Below are 13,267 nucleotides of genomic sequence, written 5' to 3'. Positions count from 1 at the left end.
GGATAGAAAGCGGGGAGCATCTCCCGGGGGGTCGAGGGAGACCCTGAGTGTGCGGGAACGCCGGGGCGTGTGGAAACCCCTCACTTGCGGGGAGCGCCGATGCGGGGCGGGGTGGAATTGGGGCGCGGAGACCCCACCTGGACGCGGAGGCTCGCGCCCGGCCGCGCGCACAGCTTTTTGTTGCCGGCAGGATTCCTCTTGGGGCTGTGCTGGGAGCCTCGGGGCGCGGCTTCCTCGACCGCCGCCCCCAAGTTTTCTCTGCAGCCTGAGGTCGGGAAGGACGGACGGAGAGTGGATCCCCAAGGTGGTGAGAAAAGCTGATCGCGGCAGGCTTAGCTTTGACCAAGTTGCGATTTCCGGGGCCTACGGAGGCTGTGACGCTCCTGGGTCCCCAGCCCGGCCCTTGGGGAGAAGAAGCCTTGGGGTAGAGGAGGGTATCGGGCGCGACCCTCAGAGACCCCTGGGCGCGCGAAAGTCAGAGTGGGGCAGGAGGAGGCGCAACAGGACTGGCCTGGAGGGGAGGCGGGACGACCCTTCCTCCCCACGGACAGGCGCGCTGCTGTACGCTGTGCCGACATCGGCCGGCTTCACTGGCCAACTCCACGTGCTGAAATACGCACACCCAATGGGATGTGCGGTTGCCTATCCACAGCTTAACAGCCTGGTGCCAGGTACCCTGAGATGGGAGAGGGGGCAGCCCCGACAAAAGCACGGGCTTATGGGGCCCCGGTTCCTTCAGTGCTCACCCCACGAAGAAGGGCTCCCAAACGGCCCCACTGGACGGCTTACTGGAGGATGGTCCTGCGCAGTGGGTGTTTGTTGAACAGATAAGAGACAACAAAAGAGACGAAGAAGAGGTTTGTTCTGTGAACCGGGGAAAGTGAAGCAGTCGCAAAAGAGAGTCTCACCAAAGGGCAATCCTGGGGAAAAGATGGAGAGGCATGGATTTTTCTTTCATGTGTGCCTCATCCTGGGGCTCATCCCGCTGAGCATCAAATATTCATTGCAAAAGAGGAAAAAGAAATATGCTGCAGACAATGCTGGATGGTCTGATCTCTCCATTGGCCGGAATTAACGGGGCAGTCCCTAACCCCTCGTGGTCCTCAGAATCACCTGGCCTATGCACACCCCCACTAAACCACTGAAGTCCAGTTTCTTCGAGCGCAGCCAGGGAATGTGTATTTTTAAACAAGCCATCTAGGTTACTCTGATGAATGCAAAGTCGAAGAGCGCTGCTCTCATGCACTGAGCCTGAGCTTTATTCTATTAATAAAAAAGAAGAGGAGAATCCTGGGTGTCTTAAGGTGGCAGTTGAGTGGCCTTTGCCTTTTGGCGGGTAGGAGAGCAGACCGGGGCTCTAAGCACCCGCACCCACCGCTGGGCTCAGGATCTGTGCTGGAGAATAGAAGGGCTAATTTAATTATTCATGCATTTTTAGAGCATATTACATGTGGAGAAGGTGGGGCACGCTGAATTGTATTTTAGCCAAATACCCCTTATCTCCTTATACACTAGATATTTGTATATTGAACATTAGGGGATGGGTCATTTGTCGTCAAATTGCCTGTCATACAGAAAACGAGAGATACAACCGAACAGTTCAACCATGACGAGTTAAATAAATGATGATAAAAATAGATGCTGCAATAATATTTAATTGCTGTTACCGCTACGAGGATAAGTGTCTACTGACATGGAAATATGTTCAGGACATACCAATAAGTGAAAAGGCAGTCCTAGACACAGTGCGAGCCTGTGCGTGTGTGTGTGTGTGTGTGTGTGTGTGTGTGTGTGAGTCTGCATACATATGTAAATGTTTCTGAGCATTTTATTTCCTTTCTTTTGCTTAGTACAGGTAATGCTATTTTTCTCTCCAATGAACAGGTATTGTTTAGGGAAAAGAAATAGTTAATTAAAAACAATAAAATTTAGAGTGTCAACACCCCCAAGGTTACGGATTATGTTGAAAAGTTTGTCTGTATGTAAGGGCTGGGGTCAGGGTGGTCACTGACAGTCCTCACACATCTGTTCTCATGAGTTTGGCCCATTGCTCAGTCAGTCAAGGAATTAGCATATATTAATATATGCCTGTAGCTAAGATGGAAGAGAATAGCTATAGCTCTTTTTTTTTTTTTTTTTTTTTTTTTTTGCACGTCATGTATTTTAATGGTGCTACAACTAGAGGTATTTTTTTTTTAATCGTTAGCCTTAGCAATGAATCTTCTAATTCAAGAGGAAGATATTACATGCCGTGCTGACCGTACAGCTTCCACCCAGTAGGACCTGAGGTGTGTGTTTGTTCTTTATTGTCCTTTAACAGGTTAGTCTAAACTGTGGCCCACACCAGCACACAGTTAAACCACAGGTATGATTACTCCTTGGGCCAGGAGTGCAGGCTTCACTGGGCCCTCTACCCCAGGGGCTCTCCGCGGCTGCAGCAGGTGTCTGCCCAGGGCTGCCGTGTCTTCTGAAGGCTCAGGCTCATCAGCGGAGGAGATGCTTCCATGCTCGCTTCTGTGTTGCTGGCAGGATTCTGTTGCTTACAAACTTGGACTGAAGGCCCCAGTCTCTCCGTGGCATCAGCTTCAGGCCGCCCTCTGCCCTGGGCGGGTGACTGGCTTTGCCAGAACTAGCACCTATCAAGAGCCAGAGGGAGAGTTCCAGTGGACGGAACCTGCAGCCCCTCCCAATCCAATCTCAGGAGAGACCGCCACCTCTTTTGCCTGGTTCTATTCATTAGAAGTGAGCCACTGAGTCCAGCCCTCTTCGAGGGTCTGGCTGTGAACACTAGGGGCAGGGGCCAAGGGGAGCCACTTGGGAGGGGAGGTGCTGCCTGGGACCTGCCTAGGACAAAGTGAAAGAGAACATGCATAGTGACAGATGCCCTTCCCACTTCCCCTCTGTGGTGAGCGCAGGAGCTGCCGATGTGCCCTAAAGGAGTTGTGGCATCCCAGGAGGGAAGCATCCTCCCAGCCATGAGGGCGCCATGACCCAGTGCCCCAGCATGCGGGGCTGCACATTCCAGGGCTACCTGAGCTGCAACCTCTTCCCCTTCCCTGCCGTCTCTGCCTGTGCATGGAGTGGGCGTCTCAAATCTGCAGGGACCGAACTGAGCTCAGGCCTCTGCACCGCCGCACAACCCCCCACCACTCAGTCTTCCTCACCTCAGCTCCTGGTGACTCCATCCTCCCAGGGACTCAGGCTGAAACCTTGCAGTGCTCCTCCACCCCGGCATCTAAGTCCCTCAGGAAAGTCCCTCTTGGCTCTTCATTGCATCTGGAGCCACAGGGGCCAAGCCACCACCTCTGACCTGGACTGGCACAGGCTCCCTCCCCATGCCCTGCTCTGCCCCCATATCCACCCCACTTCCATGCCTCGGGTGTCCTCAGCTTCAAAGTCAGGGTGCACCTATCAGGATGTAATTCAGGCATATTCTCTGCTGACTCGGAGTCACAGGCCCCACACATGGCCCACTGGCCTGTCCTTTGGTCCCATCAGATCCTGGTGCTGCCCAGAGGCCCATGCGGGTACCCAACAACCTCAGGCCCAGCCTGCTCTTTCTTGAGGCCACGCCCTCCTCTCCCTACCCATTCTGCCCACCTTCCTCAGGTCTGTCCTGAAAGGTCTCCTGCATGGTGAGGCCTCCCCCGATCACCCTCGCAGAAATTTTGGGCTCCATGCACACTCCTGTTCCCTCCCTGCTTCTCTTAAAACATCCTCCTCAGTGTCACACATGGGGCATTTCACCTATCTGCTGAGCTTCTCGACAGGTCCCCCTGCTGAACTCTGAATGCCGTGGATTCAGAGCTCTTTGACTATTCCCTGCTGCAGGCCCAGGGCAACAGCAGAGCCCAGGACAGAGTGAACCTGTCATGGGTGCTGCTGAATGAATGAATGAAGGAGTGAGTGAGTGAGTAAAGGAGTAAATGAGTGAGTAATAGACTGAATGGGTGAGTGAGTGAGTCAGTGAATGAGTGAGTGGATAAGTGAAGGAGTAAATGAGTTAGTGAGTGGGTAAATGAATGAATGAGAGAAGGTTAGTGAGTGAGTGAATTGCTGAGTGAGTGAATGAGTGAATGAATGAATGAGTGAGTGAGTGAATGGGTTAGTGAATGAGTGAGTGAATGAGTGAGTGAATGAGTGAGTGAATGAGTGAGTGAACGAGTGAATGGCTGAGTGAGTGAATAAGGGAGTGAATGAGTGAGTGAATGGGTGAGTGAATGAGTGAGTGAATGGCTTAGTGAATGAGTGAATGAGTAAGTGAGTGAGTGAGTGAATGGGTGAGTGAATGAGTGAGTGTGTGAGTGAGTGAATGTGTTAGTGAATGAGTGAGTGAATAGTAAATGAATGAGTGAGTGAGTAAAAGGGTGAGTGAATGAGTAAACGACTGAGTGAATGAGTGAGTGAGCGAGTGACGGAGTGAATGAGTAAGTGAGTGAATGAGTTAACGAGTGAGTGAATGAGTCAGTGAATGACTGAGTGGGTCTCTCAGAGGAGATGAGGACCGGAGCTGCCCTCTGACTGCTACAGTAGACAGGAGCTGAGGGAGGAGTCTGAAGGGTGGGATGTGCCCACTCGGTACATATACCCTGCTCGACACATCCCCAAAGAAACCTAATCTCACCAGAGTGGTCTCTTGAGAATTATTAGTAACAACCTTTTTTTCCAATATTTCACATATGCAGGATGATTTCTTACTTTCCTTTAAAATGCCAATCGTTTTTTGGACTTGGAATTCTCCACTGCTGGTCCACGCCACTGTATTCTCCCATAGGGGCATCCCCCGAGTTGGAGAAAGAGTCATTCCCAGGAATGGATAAAAGCCAGAAGGGCATCATCAGGTGGGGAAGCTTCTCCTATCATCCTCCCCTTCCTGCTTGGGTTACCCTGAGTGACTTTGTTTGGAGGTCTACAAAATGTGGACGCATCAAATTTGGATAAAAACCTAAGCAGTTTAAGAGGTTGCAGTGCTAGCAGGAAGGTCTTTGGCTCCCAGCACCCTCCTCCCCTCCAGTCTCTGCTGGACCCAGTACTCTGACTCCACCTTCGTCCTTGGGGGTTTCCTTCCTTCCTTCCCAGCCACTGAGCCGCCTTGGGCTAATCTGCAACCTCAGAGGCGCAGCCCTCCCCCTTTCCTCCTGCCTCTTCCTCCCTTCTCACTTTCCTTCTGCTTCTTTCGGGACTTTGGAAAGTCCAAGAATAAGCAAAACCGTAGACCAGAAAACGCTGCCTTCAGCCCATTCCCCTCCCACCAGCTTCCCTTCAGACTCCTTGATCTTTCAAAATTATTTTGCTTTGTATCTAGATGCTAAACTTTATATAGAAAACAGGTGGGGTTGGATTCTTGGCCGGGTACAGTGGCTCACACCTATAATCCCAGCGCTTTGGAGGCCAAGGCGGAAGGATTGCTTGAGGTTACATGTTTGAGACTAGCCTGAGCAACACGGGGAGACCTCGTCTCTACAAAATTCAAAAAAAAGAAATTAGCCTGGAGCGATGGCACATCTGTAGTCCCAGCTACTTGGGAGGCTGAGGCAGGAGGATCACTTGAACTCAGGAGTTTGAGATTACAGCGAGATACGATTATATCACTGCACTCCATTTCGAGCAAGAGAGTGAGACACTATCTCCTAAAAAAATAAAAATAAAAAGGGCTGGAGTCCATATCCAAGCCCACCGCCAATTGCGACATGCGGATCTTTTATTTTTATCATCCGCCTCTCTTGTCTAAGTGCCAAATGACACTCACATCGTGTGTAACTCCTTCCACCTTTGTCTGGCTTCTCTTTCCTTATGTATTAAGAATCAGGTTGCATAGAGTTCTGAGAAAATAAAATAATAAATCAGCTGTGTGCCATGCTCATGTGTATAATCTCAGTGCTTTAGGAGGCTGACACAAGGACAGCTTGAGACCAGGAGTTTGAGACCGGCTTTGGCCACATAGCGAGATCCTGTCTCTACAAAAAATAAGAAAATAAAAATAAAACACTTGCAGGACATGGTGGCACACCTGTAGTCTCTATATACACTATACAACACATATAACACAAAAAATGTGCGTTAACCGACTCTCTGCGTGATCACTGAGGCTTCCACCCAAGAATAGGCTATTAGTAAATTCTTTTTAGTGTAGTCAAAAGTTATTGTACGAATTTCAACTGTGTGGCGAGTTGGTGCCCCTAATATCTGCATTGTTCATGGGTCAATTGTATTGCTTAAGAGGTGGCCATTGGAACACTCCTTAGGGGCTTTTTTTTTTTTTTTTTTTTTGAGATGGAGTCTCGCTCTGTCGCCCAGGTTGGAGTGCAGTGGCCGGATCTCAGCTCACTGCAAGCTCCGCCTCCCGGGTTTACGCCATTCTCCTGGCTCAGCCTCCCGAGTAGCTGCGACTACAGTCGCCCGCCACCTCACCCGGCTAGTTTTTTGAATTTTTTTAGTAGAGACGGGGTTTCACCGTGTTAGGCAGCATGGTCTCGATCTTTTGACCTCGTGATCTGGCCGTCTCGGCCTCCCAAAGTGCTGGGATTAGAGGCTTGAGCCACCACGCCCGGCCCAAGGGGCTATTTTTTTGTTAAAAATTTTTTGCCACAATGGGCGACTCATTTAAGGCCCTAGGATTCCTCACTTCTGAGCTCCTGCTGCCATAGACCAAGTGCTGATCATTTTTGGTGCTCAACATACTTGTGGCTTCCATCCATCACAGGTCTCACTCTGACCTTCCAGGAGCTGCTCCTTCCACTGCCTGTGATCCTGAGGGTCAGCACGTCCAGCCAGGCCAAGTAGCGAGATCAGTCCTCTCCTCTGCCCCAGTTCATGGATGGGCACAGGATGCGGGTGGTGGGGGTAGTCCACCCGGTTCCTGCTAATCCCACTGGATCATCAGGTGGGGAGAGTCAGCTTGCATAGTGAAACCAAAGAGAGCTGCGAGATGGAGAGTGGGAGTGAGATGCCAAGAAAGTGGGACACACACACACACACACACACACACACACACACACACACACACACAAAGAAAAAAAGAAAAAGAAAGAAAGAAAGAAAGAAAGAAAGAAAGAAAGAAAGAAAGAAAGAAAGAAAGAAAGAAAGAAAGAAAGAAGGAAAGAAAGAAAGAAAGGAAGAGGGAGAGTGAGAGAGACAGAGAGAGAGACAGAAAAAGTCAGAGAAGCAGAGACACAGAGAGACATAGAAAGATGGAGAAAGAGATGAGGGGAAGAGAGAGACAGAGACACACACAGAGTCTTAAAAAGAGACAGAGAGAGACAGAGCAACCAGGAGAGAGACACAGAGAGGGAGAAACAGAGACAGACAAAGTCAGAGGCAGAGAGAGATGGAAAGAGAGATGGGGAGAGGGACAGAAAGAGAGAAGCAAAACACAACATTCCTTGAATTGCTTCTCCCTGAAGTCACCATTCTATTTCTGCACTTCCAGTTGCCACCAAGAATCTTTCTAAGTCACCTGTCCTCCTTCCTTCCCCATCTTCCTCATGCACTCTTACTGAAGCCTCCTGAAATCTGCCTTCCCAATGACAACTCCTCCTTGAAATGTCACCACTGACTTCCAAACAACCAGCAAATAAAAAAGATTTTTAAAACAATTACTTCCACCAGTTCCTCAGTTTCACTAAAAGTTATGGTGCTCTTTCTTAATACCTCTCTCGAAAATCTTTCTCTTTGTTTTTTATTTCTTTGCATGAATTAACATGAAAATAGAGCACAACATATTATAGTGAATATAGACTATAAATGATGTTTTGTGCATACCTTATTATCAGTGATAAACACTGTATAAGTAATTTATTTTTGCCATTGTTTTCTTACTATGGTTTGAAATTGTCCCCCAAATTTCAAGTGTTGGAAACTGAATCCCCCATGCAGTAGTGCTGAGGGGAGGGATCTTTAAGGAGTGATCAGGTCATGAGGGTTTCGCCCTGGTGAGTGGACTAATGTTGTTATTGGGGGAGTGGGTTCCTTATCACAAGAGTTGGTCTGTTACAAAAGTGAGTAACAATGTAGTCCAGCTCAAGACACTCTCCTGGAAAAGTTTTCAGAACACAGCCATTCCTGGGGAGCATCACAGCTTTTAGACTTCACAACAGGCACCAGAGAGCAGTCAGAAGACCATGGAATATTTTGCCTGAATTCCTTCCAGCATTGTGTTCCAGGAACCTTGAAACTCCCACCCCTGCACGCGGGTCTTAGGTTTCTCTTTCCAAACCCAAACAGACTTGTTTTTAAACAATCCCCAAGGAGACGATGTCTTACCATTACATATAATTGAATTGTAAATCTTCTAAATTCAGAAAGAAAAAGTATGGAAATAATTCAGAAGCCCTTGAGTTTTTAGCCAGAAGAATCTGCAGTGAGGGGGAGACTCTCTTTATGCTGCGAATTCCCAGCATGCTTCTTCCACACACGATCCTTGCTTGTGTCTCTCTCCAAGCCTGTCTGTAAATAACCCACTCATCCTTCCAAGCTCAACTAACACGCCATGTGAGAGAAACAGTTGGTTCAACATCCATTTCCTCCTCCGCTTCTGACCAAGGCTCTGCACTAAATGCTTCATTCCCCAGCTGTCTTTGTGCACCCACGTGGCCATGTGGGTCCATTCTGGCCTATGTGATATAAGTGGAATTGTTGAGCAGGACGTCCAAAAGGACTCCTTAAAAGGAGCCAAACTACTGAGTATGGGGTTGTTTTATTTTTTCTTTTTCCTGCTGCTTTGAATGCAGCGGTGATTGCAGGAACAAAGCTGCTATCTTGGGGCATGAGGTGATCTAGAAGATACAACCACCTTCAGTCAAAGTGCCTGAGGCAATGATAAGAGAAGCTGGGCTCTCTGATAAGATCACAGATCCAGTGCACAGGGGAGGATTGCCTGCCTTCAGATTCATTTCATGTGAAAAGACAGACCTTTATATGTGTGAGCCTCTGTTAGCTTGAATCTTCTGTTTTATGCAGCCAAACTTAACCCTAACTGCCATACACCGTCTACTTCTATTTTATGATGCTCTCTCTAATCTCTTAGGTAATTGTGGCCCCCCAGAAACCTATGGAGAGCTGAAGGGGTTTTAGGATCATGGAATTCACCCTCCTCCTTTGGTAAAAGAAGACAAAGGCCAGAGAGCTGTGTGATGGCTGAGGCATGCGATTGTAAACCAAAAGGTACCTGAGACCGATCTCAATCCATTTAAAAGTTAATTCTGCCAAGGTTAAGGACGTGCTTGGAAGGAAAAAACACAGGATCGTGAAACACTCTGTGGTCTATGCCTTCCTCCCAAGATGATTTTGAGGGCTTCAGTAGTTAAAGGGGAAGGGTGGGCTGAAGAGGAAGGGTGGGCTGGAGGGAAGGGTGGGCTGGAGGGGAAGGGTGGGCTGGAGAGGAAGGGTGGGCTGGAGGGGAAAGAGGGAATCTGTGGTGGTCCTCAGGTTGCAAGAGAAAGAGAGCAGATGGGGAATGATCAGTTATGTCTTCATCTCGCATGCGGTAAATCAGTCCTTTACATAAGATAAGGTGAACATAGACCAGCTTCCTGTGGAGATATGTAACCCTTTATCTGAGCTATCTGCTTAGGAACAAAAGGAAAGGCAGTTTCTTGCATGATTCAGCTTCAGTTTAATGTTTTTTTCCTTTTTGGCTGTAAATTGGGGTCCTGAGGCTTTATTTTTCCCTGCACACTATATTGTATGTGAAAATTGTTGTTCAGGACCTAAAGTTGTTTACTTACTCCAGCTACGTCCCTTAGCTCAATTTCCATTTAGAGTGGCTTCTGGAAGGCTGGAATTGAAATCCACCAGTGCCCATTTCAAGGTGTTCCCAACATCACCTAGGAAAAAGGAGCCCGGATATGCTTCCCTATGGATGCAGGTCAGTCATCATAATGCGCAGAAACAGCATGGACCTCAGCCTGGAGCCATTGTCCTGAAAGGGGATTCTTCCCAGCTTCGGCCTGCGACTGATCCCTGAGAAGCGACCGCTCCATCCCTGAACCCTTCCTGCTTGTGTCTCCTCACTTCCTAGTGATCACGGCATTCAGCCTCAGAATGCCGCAGGCCTATCCCACTGGAAGCTGCCGAGGTGCCTCCTGCCACACAGGACGCCCGGCACAGCAGCAGGATCAAGGGACCAGCAGGGAAGAAGCTGCAGTGATTTGGGGGAACAGCCTGAAAATCACCTGGAGCCTGGTGGCAGGTGGTCCCACCTCCTCCCCAATATTAGGTACCAGAGAAAATGACAATATGAGCAGCTCATGTCACCATTATTAGTAGAGTCTTTTTATTCTTTCCTTAATTTTTTGCCATGAAATTGAGCACTATAGGCCCATTTCCTTTTTTCTTTTTTTTTTTTTTTTTTCTTTTTTTTCTTTTTTCTTTTTTTAGACAGAGTCTTGCTCTGCTGCCAGGCTGGAGTGCAGTGACACAATCTCGGCTCACTGCAAGCTCCGCATCCCAGGTTCACGCCATTCTCCTGCCTCAGCCTCCTGAATACCTGGGACTGCAGGCGCCCTTCACTATGCCTGGCTAATTTTTTGTATTTTTAGTAGAGACGGGGTTTCACTGTGTTAGCCAGGATGGTCTCGATCTCCTGACCCCGTGATCTGCCCGCCTCGGCCTCCCAAAGTGATGAGATTACTGGCGTGAGCCTCCCCACCAGGCCTATAGGCTCATTTTCTGCTTTTAATGCCACCAATACATGAAATTCCAGAGCTGCTTCAGTTAAAAAGTTTCATTTTCATTATTCTATTATTCATTACATTAATTCTATTATTTTATTCTCTTTGTTTTTTTTAGAGGAACTTCAGCATGAGAGGGGCTATCCCTGCTGCCTTGTGGCTGCAGAAGGAGAGAGAAGGACCTTCTCCAAAAAGGGGTTTCATGAAAGCCCTGAGGCGAGATACTCACTTCAGAAGGTTCAGGACAAGGACACTCACTTTGTTCTGTGCGGTGTGGAGACACGGGTGAGCGTTCCTCAGTGGCACCAACTGTTTCCCTCTTGTTCTCAGCTGCCAGTGCCCTGGGATATGTCATTTGGACAGAACACTTTTCCATGTCCTGCCATCCATTCCACGGAGGCAGGAGAAAGGGGTCTGGAGGCAGGAACATAAGGCCGATTCACCCTGACTTCGGAGAACTAATCAAATGGAAACTCTTGGGCTATGACAGGAAATATCCTCTCCATTTACACAGGGCGTACACTGAGTACATGACTTTGTAATTGTACTTCCTCCTCTTCATTTACATAGGGTGCACACCAAGTAACCAATGGAAACCTCTAGAGGGGATTTAAACCCCAGAAACTTCAGTAACGGGCTCCCTGTGCTCAGGCGTTCCCACCCTGTAGAGTGTGCTTTCATTTTCCGTCAATCTCTGGTTTGCTGCTTCATTCTTTCCTTGCTCCATTTTTGCATTGTGTCCAAGTCTTGGTTCAAGGCACCAAGAAGCTGGACACCTTTAACCAGTAACATTATCTTAATATCTTGTTTCAAAACTGAATTCAGTTTTTCATCTGTTCACCTAGCTTTTAGAAAATTACAGTGAAATACAACTTGGAACTTCCACAGCTTAATGCGAGGGTCACTGTGAGCTATACAACAGGTTTGATGTTTAAAAGTTTGTAACATTTTTTGTTGCTCTTTCATTTACAAACTACAGTAAATATTTTATTTCTTATGTTTAATTATGAAATATATGACACGTAAGAGTCTACAAAATTTGGGTGGGCACGGTGGTTCATGCCTGTAATCCCAGCACTTTCGGAGGCTGAGGCAGGTGGATCATTTGAGGTCAGGTGTTCAAGACCAGCCTGGCCAACATGGTGAAAACCGTCTCTACTAAAAAAATACAAAAAGTTGTCTGAGCATCATGGCAGGCACCTGTGATCCCAGCTACTCGGGAGGCTGAGGTGAGAGAGTTGTTTGAACCCAGGAGACAGAAGTTGCAGTGAGCCGAGATCATGCCATTACACTCTAGCCTGGGCTACATGAGCAAAACTCTGCCTCAAAAACAAACAAACAAACAAAATTGAATGTATAATCCGATAGATTAATAATTGCACTGATGTCATCATCCATTAGCATCGAGTGTCTTGAAAGGCTACAATATGCCCTTCCTTGATCACCTGGGTCTCCCTTCTTCACCCAGACATAGGACTGATGTGTTAATGTTTGTCTTGCTTTTCATGAGGTTTATCATTTCTGTGTATATTATTAAGCAATGTCATACATTATGGTTTGTGAACTGTATATGGAATAGCAGCGTATTTTTCAGTAATTTCCTTTGTTCACTGTAATTTTTCATTGTTGATACTTCTAACTGCAGTTCATTTTCACAGCTGTATCATATTCCACAATGTGACTGTGCCAGCTTTTTTCCTTGATAGAGGTATGTTCGGATGGCTTTCAGGTGTTTTCTATTTCTTCAATCACTGCCTAAATATTCTTGCCCCGTATGTGTCTCTTGAAGACATTGCAAGGGCATTTCTGGGGCAGACATGCCTGAGAAGGCAAGTGTGAGGCCACAGAGGGGCGTGTCTAGCTTTTTGTGAAATACAGTCTCTTAACAGGAGCAACAGCAGTGCATACTTTGCCAGCAGTTGATCTTTTCCACCTTTTGGATTTTTGTGGCTCTACTGAATGTGTTTCTTGAATTATTGGATGTATCCGCAGTACTTTGTTTACTTAAGTTTTGTAACTTTTTGCACGTGGACTTATCTTCCTTGGAATTTTATGTGGGGAGATATTTTGAGGACAGGGTTGCATTGTTTCAGCAAAGATGTTCACTCACATGGGGTAGAGGTGAAGTGAGCAGCCGCCTGGTGCCACGTCGATTTCACCCATGCTCTCAAGGTCTTCCAGCACAAACTCCTGGAGGACTGTTTCTCATCGGTTCCCAGGGTCAGTGGTTTTCCCTCCACCCAGCACCAATGCAGGGACAGCTGCTCTCCTTGCTGCTCCTGCTCTGAGGTGGGCTTTTATTTTAAGTCTAAGATGTCAGATTTCTGGCCTCATTTTGGAGAGACATACAGTTTTGTTTCTGATGCCACATCCTCTGTGCAACTGTCTAAAATGAAAAAAAAATTCCACTTTGGTTCCCGCCAATTCTTTATTGACTGCTGTGGATTCCATCCTTCAATGCGAGCTCAGTAATGCACTTACAAAGATGCATTTTTGTAGGTTTTACCCAACATCTCAGTTTTTGTTGGGAAAGCTATTTAGTGTCCCTTATGTTGAAAGTTGGAAGTGCCTGGCTGACACCATAGGTGAGAGAGCGG

Source organism: Macaca mulatta, chromosome 6, assembly GCF_049350105.2.
Source record: "Macaca mulatta isolate MMU2019108-1 chromosome 6, T2T-MMU8v2.0, whole genome shotgun sequence".
NCBI classification, from domain to species: Eukaryota; Metazoa; Chordata; class Mammalia; order Primates; family Cercopithecidae; genus Macaca; species Macaca mulatta.
The sequence above is the reverse complement of the archived record's forward strand: the minus strand, read 5'-3'. Positions refer to the sequence as shown.